Here is a 22,895-nt window from a genome sequence, read left to right as displayed (position 1 = left end):
TTTTTTATAAGTAATGGAAATTCCTCCTCCTTTGCTGAGTGATGTTCATGCTCAAATTGTTGCAACATTTGATGGGGTGGATGCCACTACCATCACATCCAGTACTCTGGCAATATCCGCGTGCTGAGAGAGAAAGGGCCCATCCTATTCGGCAGATGAATGATCTGTCTTCCAACCACATCGGACGTGGAATCATAGGAGGAGACCATTGGGTCCATCATGTCCAAGCCAGCCAAAGGTAGATTTCAATTAATCCCACCTCCCAGCTTTTTCCCTGCCAGTTACCATCTGGTCTAGGTACCTATTAAGTGTGGGTGAGCTTTTTTCTCCACCACATGTACATCGAAACACACAGTGAAATGCATCTTTTTGCATTACAGAGAATGTGCTGGGGGCAGCTTGGAAGTGTTGCCACTCTTCCGGCACCAACATAGCATGCCCACAACTTCCTAACCCGTACGTCTTTGGAATGTGGGAGGAAACTGGAGCACCCAGAGGAAACCCACGCAGACACATGGGGAGAACGTGCAAACTCCTTATAGACAGTGGTGGAATTCAACCCAGGTTTCTGGCGCTGTAATAGCATTACAATGAGTTTTTTTTCTCTCAATTTCCAGTTAATTCTTCTATCATTTAATTAAAATCTGTGGCCCCTAATTACTAACTTTTTTGCTGAAGTCCTCTCTGTTTACCCTGTTTAGTGACCTTATAATTTCATAACCTATAACCGTAAACTTTCCCTCAGTCTCCAAAATTACAAAGAAAACTGCCCCAGCCTGAATAGTCTCTCCTCAGGATTTGGTGAGACTGCACCTTGGGTATTTGTGTACAGTTGGTCATTTTATCCGAAGAAGGATATCCTTTCTAAAGAAGGAGTTCAGTGAAGGTTCATCAGACTGGTCCCTGCAATGGCAGGACTGATATATGAAGAGAGATTGGGTCAATTAGCCTTATATTCAGTTTAGAAGAATGAGAGGGGATCTTATATAAACCTATGAAATTCTAACAGGACTGGACAGATTAGGTGCAGAATGGATGTTCCCGATGGTTGAGGTGTCCAGGAATAGTGGTCACGGACTAAGGATATGGGGTAAGCCATTTAAGTCTGAAATGAGGAGAAATTTCTTCTCCAAGAGCATGCTGGACTTGTGGAGTTCTCCACCACAACTCAGTAAATATATTCAAGGAGGAGTTAAATTTTGTTCTTACGGTTAGAGTAATCAAGGGCTAGTGGGAGAAAGCTGGTAATGAATTTGGATGATCAGCCATGATCACATTGAATGGCAGAACAGTTTTGAAGTGTTGAGTAGCCTGCACATGCTCCTATTTTTTATATTTTCTGCCCTTTCTATTGTCTATAAACTGTAGTTCTCCAGCCTCGGCAACATTCTACAAAGCTCCTATGAATATTCCAAGTCAGTGTGAGCAGAATTTATTTTCACACAAAAGAATAACTGGGGTTTTTACTTTCTATTTTTCCAAAGCAGAGAGTTCGGAAGTAGTTGTTAATACCTTTTGAAATGACATGGAGGACCAGTGATCATTAGTTTAAAAGCACAGGCAATACTCAAATCTGACCCACCAGAATAGCCCATATGAAATAGCATTATTCAAAACGTTCACGGTCGGGTCACCTTTTGAATATTTTCTTGTGGAATGGTTCTTTGAAACATATCATCTATAACTACAATGAAAAGGACATCCAGTCATGGGTAAGGCTGTGGTGCTTACATCAATTTCATACAAGTGCATACACACCCTAATAGAAAGTCAAAAGGCATACGTAATATATCACTGAGCTGCTGTTTCCCACATTGAAATAAAGATGTCTAATCTTGAATACTACTGACATTTTTTGCCTCTGAAGAAAATCACTTGCTGACCTAACCAGGAACTAAAGCAGATGCTGGAAACAGAAGCAAAAACTTGAAACGTTGACACAGAAAGAACATATATTTGTCATGTCTATATCAGATCCATTAACAGGTGTGATTAATGGAGATTATATTGCAGCTTGATGTAAAAATGAATCATTATCCCCAAAATTTTCTATTAATCTTACTTTTAAAATTACAATTCTCCTGGCGTAGAATATTTTGTCTCCTTGCTGCAAACTGATCCTCCTGGCTTGTAACATGTAGGTGGTCTGAGCTGAAGATTGCATCACCTTTGCTGTTAAATGATTAACTAGAAGGAGGGGCTATTCAAACATAATGTGCATGGCAAATCTTTAATATTAAGGAAATCATGGGACGTGAAGTTGGTGCAGGAAAATGGTGCTGAGATGGAAGATTCACCATGCTCTTGCTGAATGATAAAGTGGCCGAATGGCCTACTCATTCTATTTCTTGTGTTCTTGCAACAGGTTCCAGGTATAGACAAACTGTGAACTTCGAATGGATTTTGTGTTGTGTGCATACAGGAACCAACTGGAGTACTCACAAATCTTATTGTGCCCTTGAGAGACATTGATCAGCTTTTATATCGCACATATTAACAGTCATTCATATTGTTATATAAAATTATGCAGGGTTTGGGGAGGAATGAGATCAGGAGAGAGTCTGGGTAGTTAGCTGCAGAGAGCAAAGTGGGAAAAAACGGAGTGATGTGATCCCACCTTATTCTTGCAGAACCTCTGTGAATAGTTTTGACCGAACTGAAGTAATTTCAGGATATCTTCTTTTCCACTGCCTTATAAGGGCAATTGAAGACTGCATAGCACACAATCTACCAATTTGTGCTGGAATTTTCCAGATACGTTCCAACAACTGGAAGACCATCTCACTTTGCTTATTTCGGCTGCCAATGTCTGTTCCAAGTGGACAACTACTTGCCCCTTTGAATTTGGCATCAGGCAAGCTTTCAGCATTAATAGGGTGTCTGAGATGCTACACTCCACCACTATCAGCTTCCAGTGGCAGGCAAGCAGCCAGGATCAGATAGCTATTGTGATAGTGTGCCCAGTAATCACTCAGAAAATTCATCAACTCCACAAGTATTTTTCAATACTAATTGTGTTGTTTACCCAGCAACTTAGCTGATCTTCATCCACTATCTTACCTGATACCTGCATGGCAAATGACTTAGTTCTAGTATAGGGATCAGAGTCTAGGTCAAGTGAAGAGGAAATCAGAGGTTGGGGGTGGCTTGTCCAGAAGTTACAAGAGATTGGCAATGAGGGTGTTGCGTGGACAGCGCGGAAGGAGACCCCTCAGATTGGCAGTGAGGATAAGGGTAATGCAGCAAGCACTAAGCTATTTAAAGGAGTATCAAGAGAAACAAAGGACTGCAGATGCTGGAATCTAGATGAAAAACCGACAAGATGCTGGAGGAACTCAGCAGGCCAGGCAGCATCCGTGGAGAAACACAGACGGTCAATGTTTCGGGTCAGGACCCTTCTTCAGGACTGAAGGGAGGAAAAGGGGAAGCCCAATATATGGGGAGGGGGGAACAGAGCAGTGATACCTGGGCAAAAGAGGGGAGGCGGAGTGGGCACAATGTGGTGCCAGGTAGATGCAGGTTAGGGATAGTGGTAGGCAGATGCGGGGGAGGAGGGGAGAGCAGATCCACGGGGGGGTGGGGCAAAGGTATGGAGGTAGGCGCACCATGGGGGGTAGGGAGGAGAGGAAATAAACAGAAATAGGCCTGGAGAGAAAAGAGGGATAGGCTAGGAAGAGGAAGGAAAGAAGAGGTATGGTGGAGCAGAAGGGTGGTTTAGTTTACTTAAAGTGGACAAATTCAATGTCCATGCCATTTGGCTGTAAAGTCCCAAGGTTGAAAACGTTGTTCCTCCAGTTTGCGTTTGGACTTCTCCTGGCAGTGGAGGAGGCCGAGGACTGACATCTCAGTGATGGAGTGGGAGGGGGAGTTGAAGTGACTGGCAACAGGGAGATGCAGATCGTGGTTATGGACAGAGTGCAGGTGTTCTATGAAATGGTCACCTAGTCTGCATTTGGTCTCGCCAATGTAGAGGATGCCACACTTGGAGCACTGAAAGCAGTAGATGATATTAGGGGAAGTGCAAGTAAATCTCCATCTCACTTGAAAAGGCTGTTTGTGTCCCTGGATGGAGGTGGTGTAGGGGCAGGTGTTACACCTATGGCACAGGCACCGGAAAGTCCCTGGGGTGGGAGCGGGCTGGGTGGGGAAGGAGGAGTGAACTAGGGAGTCACGGAGAGACCGGTCCCTACGAAAGGCTGAAAGGGGTGGGGAGGGGAAGATATAGTTGGTGGTAGGGTCCCTTTGGAGATGGCGGAAGTGGCGGAGAATGATGTGTTGAATACATAGGCTGGTGGGATGAAATGTGAGGGCAAGGGGGACCCTGTCCCTGTTGGGTCTGGGAGGGGTTGGGGTGAGAGCAAAGGTGTGGGAAATGGCAGAGATGCGGGTGCGAACTCTCTCGACCACAATAGGGGGGAAGCCATGGTTAGTAAAGAAGTTGGACAAGTCAGATGTTCTGGAGTGGAAAGCCTCATTATGGGAGCAGATGCGGTGGAGGTGGAGAAGTTGAGAGAAAGGGATGGCGTCCTTGCAAGAGACAGGGTGAGAGTAGCTGTAATCAAGGTAGGTGTGGGCATCAGTGGGTTTGTAGAAGATGTTGATGGACAAAGAATCTCCTGAGATGGAGATGGAGAGATAGAGAAAAGAGAGAGAGATATCAGAGATAGTCCAAGTGAATTGGAGAGCCGGGTGAAAACTAGTGGCGAAATTTATGAAACTGTCGAGTTTCGCACGGGTGCAGTCATTGATATAGCAGAGAAAGAGTTGAGGAATGGGGCCAGAGTAGGCTTGGAACAGAGACTGTTCAATGTAGCCACGTTACCTTCCTTGACACCTGGACTTCCCCAATGGGCCTGTTATCTTCCTTGCACCTATTCATAGCCAAATGTTGGCGCAACATCAACCGCCTTGACTTTCCTGCTCCCCTCACCCGCTCCAACCTCACCCCTTCTGAACACTCAGCTCTCCCCTCCCTCCGCACCAACCCCGATGTAGTCATCAAACCAGCTGACAAAGGTGGTGCTGTGGGAGTCTGGTGTATTGACCCCGGCCTTGCAGAGGCCAGACGCCAACTCTTTGACACTTCCTCCTACCTACCCCTGAACCATGACCCCACCAAAGACCACCAGGACATTATCTCTCGCACTATTACTGACCTCATCACCTTGGGAAATCTCACCCCCCACAGCTACCAACATGATAGTCCTGCAACCTAGGACTGCCCGCTTCTATCTCCTCCCCAAAATCCACAAGAAGGACTGTCCCAGCAGAACTATTGTCTCCGCGTGTTCTTGCACCACTGAGCACCTCATACCTGGACACTCATCTGTCCCCCCAGTCCAGTCCCTTCCCACCTACATCTGTGACACCTCACACGCTCTCCAACTCTTCCATAGCTTTAAGTTTTCCGGCACACACAACCTCATCTTCACCATGGACATCCAGTCCCTATATACCTCCATTCCCCATCATGATGGCGTCACCGCCCTCCGCTCTTTTGTCGACCAGAGAAAGAACCAGTCCCCTTCCACTAACACTCTCCTCCACCTGGCTGAACTTGTCCTCACCCTAAACAACTTCACTTTCGATTCCTCTGACTTTCTACAGACCAAGGGCATAGCTATGGGCATTTGCACAGGCCCCAGCTATGCCTGCCTTTTCGTTGGCTACATTGGACAGTCTCTGTTCCAAGCCTACTCTGTCCCTACTCCTCAGCTCTTTCTCTGCTATATCGGTGACTGCATTGGCGCCACCTCTTGCACCCCTGTGGAACTTGACAGTTTCATAAATCTCGCCACTAATTTTCACCCGGCTCTCCAATTCACTTAGACTATCTCTGATATCTCCATCGCAGCTTATCTCTCATCCCACCAGCCTACGTATCCAACACATCATTCTCCACAACTTCCGCCATCTCCAATAGGACCCCACCGCCAAGCATATCTTCTCCTCCCCACCCCTTTCTTCCTTTTGCAGGGACTGCGCTCTCTGCAAATCTCCAGTTCACTCCTCCCTCCCACCCATCCTGCTCCCACCCCAGGAACTTTCCACTGCCCCTGCCACAGATGCAACACTTGCCCCTACATCACCTCCATCACCTCCATCCAGGGACCCAAACAGTCCTTTCAGATGAGACAGAGATTTACCTGCACCTCCCCTAATAGCATCTACTGCATTCGGTGCTCCAAGTGTGGCCTCCTCTACATTGGCGAGACCAAACACAGACTATGTGACCGTTCGTAGAATGCCTGTGCTCCATCTAGAACCGCGATCTGCATCTCCCTGTTGCCAGTTACTTCAACTCCCCCCCCCCCCCTGACGCTCTCACCGATATGTCAGTCCTCGGCCTCCTCCACTGCCAGGAGAAGTCCAAATGCAAACTGGAGGAACAGCACCTCATTTTCAGTCTTGGGACCTTGCAGCCTAACGGCATGAACATCAAATTCTCCTATTTTAAGTAAACCAAACCCTTCCCCACCATCTCTTTTCTTCTCTTTCCTCGTCTATCTCTCTTTTTTCTCCTCGCCTATTTCTTTTCCCTCTCCCATTTACTGTAACCCATAACTTGCTTTTATCTGGGTGTTCTTTAATTCACGGCAATACATCATCACCTTTGCTATTTGTCCAGACTTTATGCATTAAACCTTTAGATGGGACAATTTAATTCGAAAATCCAAACTGAAAACACATTTTTGACTTTTTTTGGAAAAAAGATTGAACAGTAAGCCTATATTGGCAGTACTCCATTCATGTTCATAGACAAAATTCATGAAAGACATCTGGCATAATTCTTGATTTGGACCCCAGGTGTGCCCTTCTATTTTGGGAGTACCATAGATGAAGTTTCAGTAGTTTTTTGAGATAGTGCCTTCTATTCCATGTTGGCAGTGCTCTAAAAAAGAACGTGTATCTTCTAATGTCTAGTCACACTTAAGGCTTATTAATTTTAAACATGTGATCCTCACAGTAGGAATTCAACCAACAATTTTCCATTTTTGCACCTAATTTCAGTATGACTCGTAGCTGGTCTATTAATGTGTCTGAACGCCAGCTTTACCTCCCGAGTGCTGCAAAGCTCAGATCGTGTCAATAAAACAAAATATTGACCTAGAGTTACTGGATGATGTTTAAAATTAATGTTTCAGTACAGCAAGAAATTACAAAGAACATTTTCTCCCTCAAGGCAGTGGATTTATGAAACATTTTTGGTTATTGTTTGGATAATTAGTTAGAAATGGAATTAGTGATCAAGGTTTAAACTGAGATGAACAAATATCCCAATTTATGATGGTATTTGACTCTTGGCAATGGAAAGAAGAAGGTTAAAGTTTTCTGTGTAGTCAGGTTTGAAGACTAGCATCAGAAAAGTACGTTCAGGAATCCAAGTAACGTTATAAATTAAGAAATATTCATGCTCCCTTCAAGCGGTAAATCTGATAATGCATGGCAGGATGGTTTTATTTATTCCATGCATTATGTTCACAGAGTGAAGGAATCTCACGGAGGAGATCATTGGGCCCATTGTGCCAGTGGTATTTCTTTGAAAGAGTTGTCATTTGCTTCTTGCAACCCTGTTTTCTTTCCATACCCCCATATTCTTCATCCTTAAATCCCCATCCAAGTCTCGTTGAAAATTATTTATGGAATCAACCTCCACTACCACTTCAGGTGATGGAGATTGATTCTGAATTGAGAAAAAAATGTTCACCTCCTCTTTATGTCTTTTTCAATAATTTTAGATCCATGGCCTCTGCTATTTGGCTGCTGAATAAAAGGGAATGATTTTTTTACACATCAAAACCATCTTGGAAATCCTTACCAGGGAACCTCAACCTGCTCCAAGGAGAAGAGTCACGACTTTTCCAACCTCTTTTCATCACTACAATCGCTCTTCCTTTATAACATTCTGGAAAATTTCTTGTTTTCTTTCTAATACCTATGAGCTTTTACTGAGAACACCACCCAGAATTGTCCATAATATGCAATTTGAGGCTTAAATTATATTTCTATTTCCATCAGTTGCTGGTCTTGCAGTTATTAAGTCTGGGGGCATCAACTCAGCATCAGTTATGGTTGACCCTAAAAACCTAGCATGGACTGTTCAGACGATTTCAAATGTAGGACCCTTTCAGCTGGAAGCATGTATAACTTCAGCCCATAAGGCTAGGAAAAAGGCACTATTCCTTCAAAACCGTCCAAGAATAAACAGTTAATCCAAAAATCCAGCATTACTTAACCATTTTTGTTTTTTAATTCTTGGTATGAAATCATTGTGAAGGGAACAGTTATGCAAGAGATTGCTACAGCATTAACTCTACAATTCACTGGAAGTCAGGATACCTAAACCTTATGTTCTTAGAGACTGTAAAAGTTGAGAAAAATAGAGTTAAAGCTGTGGTATTGAAGCAAACTTACTGGCTTGTGAGTTATAGTTACCCTTGGACTGACACTTCTGTAAAACTTGAATATTTTTCAAATACTGATCTCTACATAACTTGGCTGATCAATATTGTATTGGTCTAACCTGTCCAAAGAACAGATGTGCCCCTTGGCAGCGGTGGATTCAGAGCTGAAAGTGCCTGGTGACACATACAGTGACCTTGAAGTGGCCAAGGAAATAAGGAAAGCCTTATCTCGGGAAATTTTTTCAGAAGGCATGCAGAGAAGGATCATCACAGCGACTCGCTCCTTATTTCATAGATGTCACTCCCTAAAAAGGACTGACCCCTTTGTTAAAATTGTACGTGAAGACACCTGCAGGTGGTGTTTTCATCTGCCTGCTGTCCTTGTTCTTCATCGTGGAAGATATCATGGGCTTTGAAGGTGATGCTTAAGTGGCTTGGGCACATAACTGCAGTACAATTTGTATATGGTACACATTGTAGCGACAGTACCCCAGTGGTGGAGGGAATGCATGTTTAGGGTAGTGAATGGGATGACAATCAAGCAGTATGTTTTGTCCAGGATGGTGTTGAGCTTCTTGAAAGTTGTTGAAACTGCACTCATTCAGGCAGGTGGAGGGTATTCCAATACATACTTGATTTCTCCCTTATAGTTGGTGAAAAGGCTGTGGGGAGTCTGGTGTGGAGTCACTCACCACAGAATACATAACCTTACATTTGTAAATTATTTATTTTGTGTCATTAAAATCATTGTTCCTTGAAATATCTGCAAAGAAAGACTGAATTATATAATAAATTTGCAAGTTCATATAGCAATAGATCGTCTGTCACACGTGTACATGGATTATCAGCCTGCAATGCTAATTGCAATGTAAGATTATGGTGAATGTAATCTATTGGCATTGCAGTTTGTTATTTTGTGCACAATTACATGAATTAGAACAATGAGGAGAAACATTTTTATACTATTGTTAATCTCTTAATCACTATCCTTTATCAAAGAGTGATGGAAAAAAACTGTCCTTTGTTTATTGACTTAATTTTAAGATTAAAATGTTTTCTTTATTAATGAAGAAGCCCTGTTTAAAAAAACTAAATCTCATTCTGGAGGTGTTTAAAGTAAACTCTGGACATAATGTTAAAAACTATTTAATGGGCCTCATTGTTGCAATCATTGAGCATGACTTTAAACTTTGTACTTCACATAATGATAATTTTATTTTAATTCAGAAGTTTTACTCCATGTAATTATATGGTTTCATATTTTCCCAGGTTTTTCTCCACTGAGAAGCAGTTTAATTATATTCAGTAATCTTTTACCATGCATTTCTGGCGTCTGAAGCTCCTGACATGAATGTTTCTTCCTTAGCATATTCTCAAAATCAATTCAGTTTCCTCAGCTGTAAATAGTAAGCTTCCTGGATATGCCATGGCAAAGGTGTTATCTTTTTCTTGAACAAGCTTATTGCAGGATTATACGGCAACTCACAGAAATCAGGATTTCACACTTCAGGTCAATTACAATATATAAACCAATTGCTAAAACATGAATTAGCTTTTTAAATGTTAGTGCTAAACCACCATTCAGGAATATGGAGATGGCATTTTAATGGTTCGACTATTAACTCTTGTCTTACTATCATATATTTGCTGACTATTTGGAGCAGAACAATTCAGTCTAATTTGGATTGTTTTAAATATGTTACTATCTTGTATTGATTACTCATATAGTTGCATATTACTAATGTGTATCTTCATCTGGGAATTGCTGTGCCCAATAATTTCCATTACTAAGTAAAACTTTACTGAAAATTAATTGCATAAAATAAGTGAATTTAATCCCCATAGTTACCCTGCATCTTGCAATTTCTGCAGCAACCACGGCATGTGTAAAAGATGGGGAGATAAACTTTGGCAACTACTCATCTTTTTGACATGCATTGCATTGAAATGAGCACTGGTCTAATGTAAGTGAAGAATGTAACACAAAGCTATACCACTTCCCAAGCAAAGAGAAAATCTTTGTTCAGCACTTAGTCATAAAAAAGTACATCGACCCTTTAAAGCAGGAGCTGTAAATGAAAGCAAACAAAGAAATGGCAAAGTAGTGAGATGGTAAAATAAGGATATTACCTGAAAACGACGTAGAGATTTGAGGTAGTTTGCTATTTAATTAAAGGCATGAATCTGAATTTGATCACATTAATGGTTACCTTCGTCATTTGTACCCTTTATGTTATTCTTGATTACAGTGTGAGTGTAACCCCTTGGACAATCTTGAAGCAGCGGGAACCTATGCAGTCCGGCTGAGTGGATAATGATATCAGCTGCTTCTCACTGGAACAACAGGTGCTTTGGCACAAAATGCCAAGCCGCCATACTGAGTAGATGACATCAATTCATACTTTCTGAGTTTAATTATAAAGTATCTGCACTAATCCATTAATAATGGAAAGGGTCAGAGGAGTTCATATACACAGATTACTAAAACTGTAGATCACTGTAATACCTGTCATGCAGAGAGATTATAACTCCTCTCTAAACTTCATAGAAGTACTGTTTATATTTTATTGTTTTTCTTCCGTTGTGTATAACAATTGTAATTCATGCTTCTCAGATGTTTTTAACCTCTTACTCCTCCATTTATCAAGCTGCTGCCTTCTGTCTTCCTGTCACGTTCTTCCGTCTTTATGTACTACACTCTTGTGAGCTAAACTTATAATTCTCTAACCTTTGTCCTCTTATATTGAAAAAGGCAAGGGCATTAATGTGCTGATTCTCACCTCTTTAGTCCAACCTCATTTAATGCTACTTTGCACCAGCGAAAGTTTCCCAACATATCCTGCTCTCCCAACAGGCCAGTTCAGGGAAGGTCAAAATGTGTGCTTCACTGTGGTATTAAATAGCAACAACTTCGATGTGACTTGACGAACAATTTTATTATTTACATTTTTTTGTTTTAACTTGCATATCTTACCATCTGATTTTTTTCTTGTTACTCCAATTTGCTTACTGACCTTTTCAAGATACTTTAGAATTCATCACCGGGAGAACTAATCTGTTGCCAAGACATCTGTGGTTCAGTGGCCAAGTATCACTGGTATTAACTTGGTTATTAATAAAGACATTTTATTTGATCAATGATGTTCCAGAAGCGAGATTTGCCAGTCTGGGATTTGAAGAATTGCTTACAACTGAACTCAACAATGTCAAAAGGGACAAGGTTTGCTTTTTTTGTGTGCTAAAGAGAATGAGTAATGCTCTTGCAATATCTTTTCACTGCAGTTTAAGGAGATATGGATTCATACTTCAAAGTTTCTATTGTATTGTTATTTGGTTTGTGAGAGTCCATGTGTTATTGTGGTTTCTGAATTTCAGTGTCCTCATTGCCATTGTTTTCTTCAATTTGCATAAAATGTTCTGTTCATTCAGATGGATGACCTAGATGTGTCTGGTTTACCTCTGATTATAGGACACATGCTGCCTTCTTTTGAACAAAAGGCAACGTTATTCTCTTTTCTTGCATGTTATAAATGTTATTTGTCGGTATCTTTCTCCCAGGGTTGAAATGTCTAATACTAGAGGGCATGCAATTAAGGTGAGAGGAGGTAAGTTCAAAGTAGATGTGCGGGACAAGTATTTTTTTTACACAGAGAGTGGTGCGTTCCTGGAATGCACTGCCAGGGGTGGCAGTGGAGGCAAGTATGATAGAGGTGTTTAAGAGACTCTTAGATAGGGCCATGAATACGCAGAGAATGGAGGGAATATGGACATCGTGTAGGAAGAAGGGATTAGTTTAGTTCGGAGTTTAATTAGTTTGGTATGACATCGTGGATAGAAGGGCCTGTTCCTGTGCTGTACTGTTCTATGTTCGATTTGTATGCTTACCAGAAATAATAATGCCTTTCTGTGAGCAGGAATTTTAAAAGCTGCTATGATAAAGTGTACTTAGGTTAAAAGAACCAGCTGATGTAATATGGCCTGATTAAGGCTTTTTGCATACAATGGAAAGTGCTGGGGATATTTCCTTAACAATTTCTTTCATTTTCAACAAACTTCAGAAATCTTTTTAAAAAGTTACAACGCTTGTTCTTTCAGAACAGACAAAAACGTTTTACAGCCAATCTAGTGCACTAAGAGTCAAATCACTGCTGCAATGTGAAAATGTAGCTGCTAATGTTTCCAATGAAGTTTCCACAAACAGTAGCATGATAATGAATGAGTATTCTATTCATTTTAAGAAACATTGATTCAGAGACAAATGATGGACAAAGCATTGAGGATAAATTGTGCCACAGGATTTTTTTATATCTGCCTAAAAGAGCAAATGGGACCATGATTTAATATTTTATTTGAGACGACTGCATCATAAGGTTATAGAAATCTCTCCTTGTTTGCCAGCAGTAAATGACAGATTTTGATCCAGATTTTGCTGGCATGGGTCTGCTGTCCATAATCCCCACCAGCACTCACCCGCACCTATACTTCCTGATCCAGAAAGTCTATTTTGCTCTCTGACAACAGCAGTGTCCTAACGAGGGAAGAATATCCAGTGGGTCACTGAAGTAGCTCCACTCCCAAAATGCTCCTGAAAACTGCAATGAGTGGTAAAGTCCAGCTGCCAGCTTTGCTGGCTGTCAAAACTATCAAATTTTAAATCTCTCTGACAACTGGAGCCAGCTAAAAAATGTAAATGAAGTAAGAAAGGTCAAAAGTTTTTTAAAACTAAGATTATCTAAAACACCCATAAAGAAGTAAAACATTAAATAAACTAAAATAATTAATGAAGAAGTAAGTTATCTGTGTCTTTATTTCCCCTCTACTGCCCCTCAAACTTCATGGAAATCAATGAGGTCAGGTACGCAGCAGCAGATCTTTCTTGGCGCAGGATCTAAGAGTTAATATCCTAGTGTAGATACTGCAGAATCTAAGTAAGATTAAATTCTGATGCTGGACTCAATGTGACGGAGAAAAATGACCAATAACGAATTTCAAATCCATTATTACTTCTGTGTTTGACTACCCATGCACTGAATTGGTATTTAACAACAGAAGGCAGACCCTTGTCGATATCCATTTTGTTATTCAGTTTGACTGACTTCATCACAGCCATATATTGGGAGTGGACTACACCATGAAACCACTTTTATTGTGCCTGGGTAGTTCTGACAAATGATGGTGAATTTGTCTGGTATATGTTTGAATTAAGCTAACTGCCTGGATAAAGATAAGTGAAGAGGAAAAAAATGAATGAATTTCTAACAAGTCCCATTCTACACTTGGAGGGTCCAGTGTGTAAATATGATACCCAGTCTGCACATGGAAACATCCCACAAACTCCTTACCAAAGTGGTGACCTGGTTTAAGGAAAGCATGTAAGTCAGGACATCAGGAAAGTACTTTGCTCTACTTCAGATGGTGTTAGGCAATCAAGTACAACTACCTAAATAGACATTGCTTTAATATATCCCTTGGAAGGCAGTGCAACTAAATTTGAAAGCCTCGCTAATGGGTAGAGAGGCTATAAAATAGGACTAACCCAAGTCTGCTGGTTGTTATGTAAGCAGCACATGTGCACTTTAATAACAGGGTTGTGGGCACAGGTTGATGTCCTTTATTGGTCTCATTAGCAGTAGTACCTAGATTTGGGTGAACGACTGAAGGTTTCCATCCATGACATCATCTTGGTCACCCGACAGTGGATTTCTATATTTTAATGTACTTTCTCTCATAGAACTAACATTAGTGCACTGTTCAGAAACCATACTCAGGCCAATATTTTGCATCAAGTCTTATTCTTATATTTTATGCCCCTATTTTTAAAACTCAGAATGCTTCTGGTCTTTAAAATTTTCAACTGCACAATTACATTTTCAATGAATTATGCATTCAACCCCTCAGGGTTTATTCTTTCAAACAAAGCTTTCACCATTTTTCTATTGTGGATCGTTTCATATTTTTGTTTTTACTTCCAAAATCTGTTCATTTTACTTTTGTCCACATTAAATTACTTCTTCCATCTGTTTGCCAAGACAGCTAACCTGCTGGGATCCTTCAGATTCCTCCCTGCTAGTTGGCCATAAACAATCCAACAAAGGTATTGATTTTTGGCAGAGAAGGTCAAGGTTCATTCCTGATTGACACTTTCTTTCTCTCCAATTTATGTGTCCAAAGTTCCTCAATTATTAGTTTTGAATATTATCTTATAAAGAGTTAAGTTGAAAGTTTATTTTTTAACAGGGATTTTTTCTGGTTGGAGTACACTATCAAATCAGCTCTCTTTAATTGTGGGACATAAAACTTGGACATCGAAAACTAAAAATCACTTCCTACTTGGTGCAAGGATTTAAATGGACCTTTGCTGCCTTCAGTTTAAGTATTTACTCTTGCTGAATCTTTACATGTGCACTCGATAACAGAGATTGTATCTATTATTTACATTTCTGATTAAGGCTAATCATCTAATGTCTAACATCAATTCAAAATCACAGTTATTACGTGGAACATTCGATCGAAACATAACATTCAAACATGTAATTCTGTTCCAAGCAAGTGTTCCTATTTTCAGTGCTTAGCAAGTAGAATATTGCCAATTACTAATTTTACAAAATGATATAAACACAGTTGATATTGGTCTTTAACATAAATACAAATTTTCGTGAAGGAATAGATATAGAAGTCTTTTTTTTGCAGTATCAACTTTTGTTTTCATATTAGAGAATTTCATGTGGATATTCCCAGTCCTGGATATGATGGGCAGGATTGCAGGGTTTATAGTTTGGGTCCTGGAACCACCATGAGGCGGCACGGTAGCGTAGCGGTTAGCACGACGCTATTACAGCGCCAGCGATCAGGGTTCGATTCCCGTCGCTGTCTGTAAGGAGTTTGTACGTTCTCCCGTGTATGTATGGGTTTCCTCCGGGTGCTCCGGTTTCCTCCCACATTCGAAAGACGTACGGGTAGGTTAATTTGGGGGTTTAGAAAATGGGTGGCATGGACTCATTGAGCCGAAAGGGCCTGTTACCACGCTGTAAATAAAATTTTTAAAAAGTGCCTTTTTTTAAATATTTTTTGCCCTTTACATGTCTATGAGTTTCCATAAGGCTGCTGCAGTGAGGATATATTTAAACTAGGGGTATAGCTGAGTCAATATATCCTTTAACCAAGGCATTAACCGCTAGCCACCAGAATATTAGAGCATTCCAACAATGCTCCAGAAGTTTGACACCATTCATGGTAAAACTTGGTACTAATTAGATTACCTTATTCACTTGAACCAATTCCAGCACACTGGATATAACTTGGACCATCTATGAGATGCATTGCTGAAACTCACTAAGCTTCTTTGACAGCACCTTGCAAAACCCAACTACCTTGAAGAAGTAGAGCAGTAGACACAAGGAAACATCATCAAAGCCTCCAAATGCCCTTCGCAAGATATAGAGCATTCTGACTTGGAAATAAGTCAACGTTTCTCCTCACTACTCCATAAAAATCCTTACTTAACAACCCTGTGGATTACCTTCAAAGCACAGATTCCATCAGTTCAAGAGGGTAGCTCACCAGCAGCTTTTTAGAGAAAATACTTGCGTATGTAGTGACACCCACAACCTGTGAGTGAATAAAAAGAAAGCATGTTAATGCTGAATGATCTATAATTACCAGAGGATGATAGGTTGCACTTATATTCACTTGGGAAAATGGTTTAAACATGGTTGAATCTTATTTAATGTGTTTTTTTAAACTATCTTGCAAATACTGAAAGGAAGATGTTTATTGTAAAATTGAGTTTAAGCACTGTTTTCAGAGATAAAAATATAGAGCAAAAAAAATCCCTCAAACTTTAAAATAACAATAACATTTCCAAAATCAACACAAAACTATTTTTCCATTGTTGTTAATTTGTTGCAACACTCATTAAATATTGTTTTGGAAAATCATTACTATGTAATATTTTCCCCATTCACAGTTGGCATTATTCATTGTTTTGATCTAAGTTGAATGTTAGGAGTCTATTGGAAAGTTCACCAGACATCTGGACGAATGCAGCATCAACCACATTCAATAAACTCATCATAATATGAAACACAACAATTCCCTGCCCACTGATCTCAATACTCACTCCATCACCAGTACTCTCTGGCTGCAGTTTGCATATCTACAGCTCATTAAGATAAGAACAGGAGCACCAGTCAGATGGGATTGCCACCAACTAAATTTTCAAACAATTCATGCATTATTATGATTTGCGTAACAATTATCTTTGTTTAATCTTTGTTGATCAAAATCCTATAATTATATAACTAACCCATCATAGAGGCATCTTTGCTATAGGATGTAGTAGCTTAGTAGTTACTGGACTAACACCCAGAGGCTCCTTTGAAGGTTATCTATTTGAACCCCTCCATTGCAATTAAGGAATTAAAATTTAGTTCATTAAATACATTTGGATCAAGAAATGGTGATCAGGAAACTGATTCATTAATGTTCTTACAGAACAGGAGTCTGCCATGCTTAACCAGTAGGGACTTTATGTACCTCCAAGCCTCCCAAAATATTTGAACGTTCACTGTGTCATCACTTCAGGGATAATTAGAGATGGACAATTAATGTTGGCCTCACTATTGATATCCTTATGCTATGAATAAATTAATAAAAAATCATCAAGACTCTCTGATAAGTTAAACATGCTACCATCTTTTGAGGGTAACTGGAAACAGGAATAATTGGTACATTAGTTTATTATTGTCACATGTACCAAGGTACAGTGAAAAACTTGTCTTACATACAGTTCATACAGATTAATTAATAACAACAACAGTGCATTGAGGTAATACAAAGTAAAACAATAACAGAATGCAAAGTAAAATGTTACAGTTGCAAAGAAAGTGCAGTGCAGGTAGACAATAAGGTGCAAGATCATAATGAGGTAGATTGTGAGGGCAAGATTCCATCTTATCGTACTAGGGAATTGTTCAATAGTCTTATAACAGTGGGATAGAAGCTGTCCTTGAGTCTGGTGTTACATGATTTCAGGCTTTTGTATCTTCTGCCCAGTGGGAGGAGGGAGAAGAGAGAATGTCCAGGGTCTATGGTTATGCTGGCTGCTTTACCGAGGCAGCAAGAAGTGTAGGCAGGGGTTTCCATGGTATACTGAGCTGTGTCCACAACTCTCTGCAGTTTCTTGCAGTCAGAAGCAGAGCAGTTGCCATACCAAGCGGGGATGCATCCAGACAGGATGCTTCCTATGGTGCATCAATAAAAATCGGGAAGGGTCGACGGGGACATGCTAAATTTCTTTAGCCTCCTGAGGAAGTAGAGGCATTGGTGAACTTTGTTGGCCATGGTTGGACCAGGGCAGTTTATTGGTGATGTTCACTCCAAGGAGCTTGAAACTCTCAACCCTCTCAACCACAGCACCATTGTTGTAAACAGGAGTATGTGCAACGCTCCCTTCCTGAAGTCAATGACCAGCTCTTTTGTTTTGCTGACATTGAGGGAAAGGTTGTTGTCATGACACCATGTCACTAGGCTCTCTATCTCCTTCCTGTACTCCAATTCATCATTATTTGAGATACGGCCCACTGCAATGGTATCATCGGCAAATTTGTAGATGCAGTTAGAGCAGAATCTGGCCACGCAGTCATGATTGTATAGGAAGTAGAGTAGGGGACTGGGGATGCAGCCTTGTGGGGCAACAGTGTTGAGAATAATCCTGGTGGAGGTGTTGCTGCCTGTTCTCACTGATTGCAGTCCGTTAGTCAGGAAGTCAATGATCCAGTTGCAAAGGGAGGTGTTAAGTCCCAGGTCTCGGAGTTTGGAGATGAGTTTGCTTGGAATTATAGTATTGAATGCAGAGTGGTAGTCAATAAACAGTAGTCTAATGTAGGTGTCTTTACTGTCCAGATGCTCCAGAGATGAATGTAGGGCCAGGGAGATGGTGTCCGCCATAGACGTGTTTCAGCGGTAGGTGAATTGCAGTGGGTCGAAGTTTTCCAGGAGGCTGGAGTTAATGCGTCCCATGACCAGCTTCTCAAAGCACTTCATGATGGTGGATGTCAGAGCCACCAGGCGGTAGTCATTAAGGCACATTACCTTGTTTTTCTTAGGTACCAAAATGATGGTGGTCTTCTTAAAGCAGGTAGGAACTTCAAGATGATAGTGGTCTTCTTAAAGCAGGTGGGAACCTCAGATTGAAGCAGGGAGAGGTTAAAAATATCTGCAAATACCCCTGCCAGCTGATCTGTGCAATTACAACCTTGACAGTGTTGCATAGATCTTCAGATTTGTAACCAAAAGGAAGTGGGCCACCATGAATGATCGGATCTTTTCTCTTGTACTGTCAATATCAGCGAATGCCTCATTGTCATTTGTGGTGCCAGTGTTGTCAATATTTATGAATTAGGTCAACTTCTAACCACCAATAACACAGTAAAAAAACAATCTAAAGTTATCATAGTTAATTATAAATCCACAAAATAAATTACAATCTGTTTTTCTGGGTTATGGGAAAAGGGCAGGTTAATGGAAATAATTGAACGGATCTTAATAAAGCTGGAATTGGAATGATAGGGGCAATGGCCTCCTTTCTGCTGATTTATTCCATGATTTTGTTTTGCATACATCCCGATAAACCTCTTTGATAATGGGTTCAGAGCATAATACCTAATCTTTATATAGTCTTCTCTGAGTTTTACACAGCTAAAGATTAAGACTCACTATGATTAATACTCCAAACAAATCTCATTGCATTTTTTTTCCTACAGACACCCACAGAACTCAGATAAAAGCTTGATTTAAAACTGTACACTGAGCAAACTATTAACAAAATCCACATTTATAGAAAAGACATTTGAAACACAGGTTGTTTGACTTTTCATCAAACATGTTGCAGAGCAGCTCTGTTAGATGTAACCTGTATTTTTTCCCCACTCACAGTAATTTATTTAAATTTGTGGAGGGTGGAGGGATTATGAGACTGGATTAGAATAGTTTTGTGGTACATACCCTTGGAAGGTTTAATTTAAGACTTTTAGAAGACATTCATTTGTGACCTTAACAGCGATTAATGAGAAATAACCTTCATCATTCATTCCAAAACTAGCTTTAGACATAGATCTCCAGAGTTGAAGGACTGTGCCTTTGACCAGTGTCAGCCATTTCATCTAGTAATTGCATATCTGACACTAAGATTTATTCAGCACAGCACCAGCACCATTTCTTGGAAAAGACAATGTCCTCTGTAATATTGAACTGAAGTGTTGATAGATATCTTGAATGGGAGTCATGATGGCCAAAGATAATAATCTGGATTCACGTATGTGCATTAGAACATAAAAGCTTTAACCCTTCATTGCCATATCATTATAAAGAATTCCTGTGGAATCTTGCAACTGTTGATTAGAGCTGCCCTTAAGACATACAGTGTAAATTAAATAATTGATATAACACCTAGACCCAGATTCAATCCTGTCTGTGCATGTGCATGTATGCGTGCTTGTGTACATCAGCTAAGGGTACGGTAGCTCCCAATGCCCTCAAGACTAATGAATCTGCTGGCCATCACTGATTAAGTTGTATATGAAAGTCGGAAAGAGTGCAGAGGAGATTTACGAGGATGTTGCCATGACTCAAGGGACTGAGTTATGGAGAGAGTTTGAGCAGATTGGGACTTTTTTCAGGTTGGGGCATAGAAGAATTAGGGATGATCTTATAGTGTATAAAATCACGAGGGACATAGATAGGGAAAATGTGCACTGTCTTTTTCCAGGGTTGAGGAATCAAGAACCAGATTGCATAGGTTTAAGGTGAGAGGGGAGAAATTTAACAGGAACCTGAGGGACAACATTTTCACCAAGAGGATGGTCAGTATATGGAATGAGCTGCCAGAGGAAGTGGTTGAGGCAGGAACATTAATATTTAAAAGCTACTTGCATAGGTACATGGCTAGGAAAGATTTAGAGGGATATGGACTAAACATAGGCAAAAGGGACTAGTTTAGATGATAATCTTGGTCGGCATGGACCAGTTGGGCCAAAGGGCCTGTTTCCGTGCTATATGACTCTGTGGTGAAGGCTAACTTGGTAACATCCCAGCAAGAGCCTAAAGAGGAATGGGGAATATTCTGATAAAAGTGCTGCTGATCGGTTGTATTTGATAAGGATAAGGATAAGGCTCCAGAGTGGGGGGCCATGGACCTGCAATGATCCAGATTTACATCAGCGATTCCCCTCACAGAATATGTTAATATCTTAAGTACCCCTTTAAGGCAGGCCAAAGAATGAAAGGCTCAGCACTTCCACCCTAGGAAGGAGACGTGTGGAGGACCAAAACTTGTGCATTCATGGCAACCTTTTTAGGAACAGCTTTGACAGAAGCAGAACAGCAGGACTATCCTCTCAGCTTGGACATATGATGCACTGTATGGAGCTCGCTTGAATGGTAAATTTAAAGAGCTTAAAAGTGGCAGGGAAGAAATTAAGCTCACCAGAACATATTGGAAACACCTTCACACAGTAATATCGAAAACAGCTTCAGTATGGAGGGAAGTGTCCTTCAAATTATTAAGCAGACTGTACATTAAAGCAAATATTAGCCAGTCTCCCCCAGCCTCTTCCCCCCTGCCCCCTAAAGTAGTTGAGGATTTCTGATCGAATATGAGAACTCTTACTGAAAGTGTGACCAGATACAGGTGAAGCATTTGGATGACCATATGGAACTCATTGCAGTGCCTCGGGACCATGGAGCTAGGAAATCTGATCAGTATCTCCCTAGTGACAGCTGGAGGCTTTGCACCATCGGAAAAATGTTGGACTTCTAATTTGTCATAACTACCTCCTGTGGAAAAGAAATATGTTGTGCTGTTAGGTACAAGGGGCTTATGCTACACAACTAGAACTGCAAGCTGCTTGATTTTTTTAAAAGTATATATTTTTCATCTCTGCATATATCTGGGGAATTTATTTTGAGCTTCAGTGATGCGTGAAGTAAGAAATTTTTTTGGATAATTTGAATGTTTGGGTATCAAAGAAGGATTCTGTTTCCTTGATAAATTTAATATTACCACACTGTCACTTTTAACGTCATGTTGTTTTTTTGTTATTTTTCCAATGGGTTTTTCTGTTGAACCATTTTTTTTTCCAAATGTATGACTATTTTCTGTACTTTGGCAATTTTAATTAGTCCCAGTTCGATGAAATTGCGGGCTGAGGTATTTTTTTATTTAAATATACATTTTTTTCATGAAGGTGCCCTACAGCAACATCTGAATTTCAGGAAAATCCTCTTGCACATTTGGTCTAGCCTCCTTTCTTGAGAACTTCTAGAGGACAACTTTCTGGTGCAACAAACCTACTGAGAGGATATTCTTCATAATTCAGCTGAGACATGTATGGAACTTTCTCAAGGGTCACCAGTCATTCCTTGGGTACAGAACCTTCATTGCTTGTCCAGAGCTACTTAGATCAATTGCCACACCATCATTGGCACTGAGCTGGCATTAAAGTCTGGCAACCTCTAAAGTGAGATGCACACCAGAAAGGGCATTAAATCAGGCAATATATCCAACACAAGATAAAAACAAATGCTTCAAGATATAGCTTAGATATTTCCTCTTGTTGATAGTCTAAAATTAGGGATTAGAACTTGAGGATATTCACCAATAAACAAAATGGGGAAAGCTTCTTTACCCAGAGTGTTTAGAATGTGACATTTGCTACCATTTGATAAATTGGTAAATTAGTTTATTATTGTCCCAGGTACCGAGGTAGAGTGAAAAACTTTGTCTTGCATGCCATCCAGTCAGATCATTTCATTGCTACAGTGTATTGAGGTAGTACAAGGGAAAACAATAACAGAATGCAGAGTAAAGTGTTACAAATTACAGAGAAAGTGCAGTGCAGGCAGACAATAAGGTGCAAGATCATAATGAGGTAGATTGTGAGGTCAAGATTCCATCTTATCATACTAGGGGACCGTTCAATAGTTTTATAACAGTGGGATAGAAGCTGTCCTTGAGCCTGGTGGTATGTGCTTTCAGGATTTTGAATCTTCTGCCTGACGGAAGGGGGGAGAAGAGAAAATGTTCGGGGTGGGTGGGTCTTTGATTATGTTGGCTGCTTTATCAAGGCAGTTGTGGATGTTAAATAGCCAATAGATACCTTAATAGGAAGATACATAATTATATGCAGCAAGAAGAAACTGAGAGAGGTGACAGGAGACTCTCTGAAGAAAAAAAACACTGGAATAGAACTGTTGGGCCAAATGGCCTTTTCCTGTGTTATTAGTTCCATATATGTAGCTTTGTAATGTTGGAAAATGTCACAAGATACTTAATAAATAAGTACCAGAAAAACAGGAATAAATGTCGGGAGAAAACCGAGAACTTAGACAAATAGATTGAAGTATTTTATATTTTCATTGTTACTTTGCTTTTAAAGAAGAAAAGAATGAAAAGGATTGCTTGCTTATTCACAGGTTGGAGTGAAAGGCCAT

Source organism: Pristis pectinata, chromosome 6 (genome assembly GCF_009764475.1).
Source record: "Pristis pectinata isolate sPriPec2 chromosome 6, sPriPec2.1.pri, whole genome shotgun sequence".
Taxonomy (NCBI): Eukaryota; Metazoa; Chordata; class Chondrichthyes; order Rhinopristiformes; family Pristidae; genus Pristis; species Pristis pectinata.
Note: the sequence above shows the minus strand (reverse complement) of the source record.